Source organism: Lactuca virosa, chromosome 4, assembly GCF_052849685.1.
Source record: "Lactuca virosa cultivar CGN04683 chromosome 4, Lactuca_virosa_CGN04683_v6, whole genome shotgun sequence".
Classification (NCBI taxonomy): Eukaryota; Viridiplantae; Streptophyta; class Magnoliopsida; order Asterales; family Asteraceae; genus Lactuca; species Lactuca virosa.
In genome coordinates, this window is record NC_136429.1 from 145880976 (window position 1) to 145883632 (window position 2657).

The 2657-nt window shown below is 36.7% G+C and overlaps 1 non-coding gene across 1 annotated transcript; it reads right to left on the minus strand.

Annotated features, from left to right (window-relative positions):
• Nucleotides 1-2330: 2330 nt before the first annotated feature.
• LOC145110127 (small nucleolar RNA R71) lies at nt 2331-2437 on the minus strand. The gene has a single exon (XR_013709507.1). It is a non-coding gene; the product is annotated as a small nucleolar RNA R71 (small nucleolar RNA).
• Nucleotides 2438-2657: the final 220 nt, after the last annotated feature.

Below are 2657 nucleotides of genomic sequence, written 5' to 3' on the forward strand. Positions count from 1 at the left end.
TTTAGGCAATATTTATTTACATTTTTATTAATATTTTGGTTATTTGCATTCAATAATGGTACTTATGAGGATAAATTGTTCTTTGCAGCCAAGTAGAAGCATTTTTGAAGGATAGGGACTAAAAACGACAAAACATGGAACTTTGAAGATTTGGAGAATAAAAGAAGAAGAAACCCATGAAATTAGCTACATTCACGACGTGAACCACATGTTCACGACGTGACATGAGAATTCTGGAAGATAAGTACGCGCGAAGTAATAATCCTTGCCCGATAAGGATTTCTCCTAATTCGTGACGTGAATGAATTATTCACGATGTGAAGCGCAAATTTTGAGATAATTATATAAACTCTTGCTCATTACGAATTGAGAACTTTTTGGCTGCCTTGAAGGGTTCGTGGAGACGAAATTCAGAAGAAGAAGAGTTCTGGAATAGGGTTTCAACACGTAAGGAGAGGAGAAGTTCATATTAGTTTAAGAATTTGGTACACTTTTTTATGACTTTGAATATGAGTTATTTGTGTTTGTTAGCTAGTATGTCCAGCTAAATCTAGCTGCTTCTGTTAGCTACATGAGGCTGGAACTCATGGTGTAATACTTTAGCTTTGATTTACTTGTTGGTTAAGAGTCGTGTTAGATTGATTGAACCTAGCATGTTTGATTTAGTATTTGATTGCTTTGATTTCTTATTCTGTGTAGTTGATGACCATTAATCTGCATGAATTAGAATACCTGGTAATTTAGTGAATATTAAATTATTAGAGCTAGGATCAAACCAATCTTAGTTAAGCAACTAATTATTGAATTAGGCTGTGCTAGAAAAACTCAAATTATGAATATAATTGTGTTTTGTTAATCCATCTTACATAGCTCCAATCCATTAAATAATTGATTATGTGTTAACTTAAGTGTGAACATACCTTGATCCACATGAATTGATTGAATATTAGTAAATTTGGAATTGAATTGCTAATACTTTATTAATTGGTAACCAACAGTAATTGTCATAGCTAATTTATAAACCATTGAGGGAAAGTGGATTCGCACTAAGAGAAGTGTTTTGTTAATTGATTGAATTCGTGTTAGGAATTAAGTTCATCTAAACTTGAAAAATTAGATAAAACTCCTCTTTGCTAGAAAATTAGGTTAATTTAATAGTAAGTAGATTAATTAGTCAAAACCGTTCCCTGTAATCGACACCCGACTTACCCCACTATTCTATAATTTGACTAGGTACACTGCCTAGGTGCAATTTAGTTAGTTAAGTCAGTTAGGTTATAAATTTAAAATTAAGTGTATCTATTTGCACGCATCAAGTTTTTGGCGCCGTTGCCGGTGAACGACTTAATTGTTAGTTGATTTATTTGCTTTAGGTTAATCGATCGTTTATGTGTGGTAAAACCTGCAAAAAGTTACTTTTCAGCTTAATTTTTTTTCCAGTACCCAACTCATGACGTGAGCCTTAAGCTCACGATGGGAGTTCAGTAGATTTTACGTTTTCTTCGTTTTTTCTCTCTGCTTAATTTTCTGCGACAACACGAGGTGGTGATTTTTACCACGTCGTGGTAACCAGTCAGTAGGCTACTTTTAGTTAATTTTAGTTTAGATTTAGATTTTTATTTTTGTTTATTTTGTAGAAGTTCATGACTAGAGGTTCCAACACACCTTTGGTGCCACCACTTGAAGATCCAGAGTTAGCCCTTCACAAGAAGACGGATAAGAACGCAGAAGTGAACCAAACACCAAAGAAGAAGCCTTTCCAAGATCTTAAATCTGTCTTTACAAAGAAGTCCGAAAAGAAAACGGGAGAGTCGAGTTCATCTTCAAAGGACAAGAGCAAGATAGAAAGTTTAGATCCAATTCCTAATACAAAAGAATCTGAATACAAATCCGAGGCCGAGTTTGGACTATATACGAGCGAACCCGAAGACGAGCCAAGAAACGAGATGGAAAACATTGAAGAGATGTCAATGGGAGCTTACAAGAAGCGAATTCGAGACGATGTTGGTCCAGGGTTAGTACAACCCGCGATTCTTGCCACTGCCACATTCGAGCTAAAGGGACACATCCTTACTGCACTTAAGGATGTTCCATTTTATGGAAAAGATCATGAGGATGCTTTTAAGCATCTAGATGAGGTCAATGACATTGCAGATTATTTCAATGTCCCGAATGTTAATAGAGATACTTTCTTGCTAAGGATGCTTCCCGTTACTTTTAAGGGAGCTGCGAAAGATTGGTTAAAAGCACTTCCACCTGGTGCAATCACTACTTGGGCTCAGATGCGCGAACAATTTTTGGACCAATTTTGCCCACCATCAAAGATAGCTAAACTCAAAAAGGCGATAGCCAATTTTGAGCAACAGCCAGAGGAGTCACTTTATGAGGCATGGGAGCGCTACAAAGGGTTGCTAAGGAATTGTCCTCAGCATGACCTCAACATCCAACAAGAGGTGTCCATATTCTATGATGGGGTGAATGTCTTGACAAGGCAACTCCTTGATTTTCAAGGGCCACTGACAAGGAAAAATCCAAGGGAGGTTAAGGAGTTAGTTGAAGAATTTGCAAAGCATTCTCGGGAGCACCATAATCCCATAAATGAAGGAGTTAAAGGAAGCAACTTGGATACAATGGACAGGAGAATGACAAAAATGGAC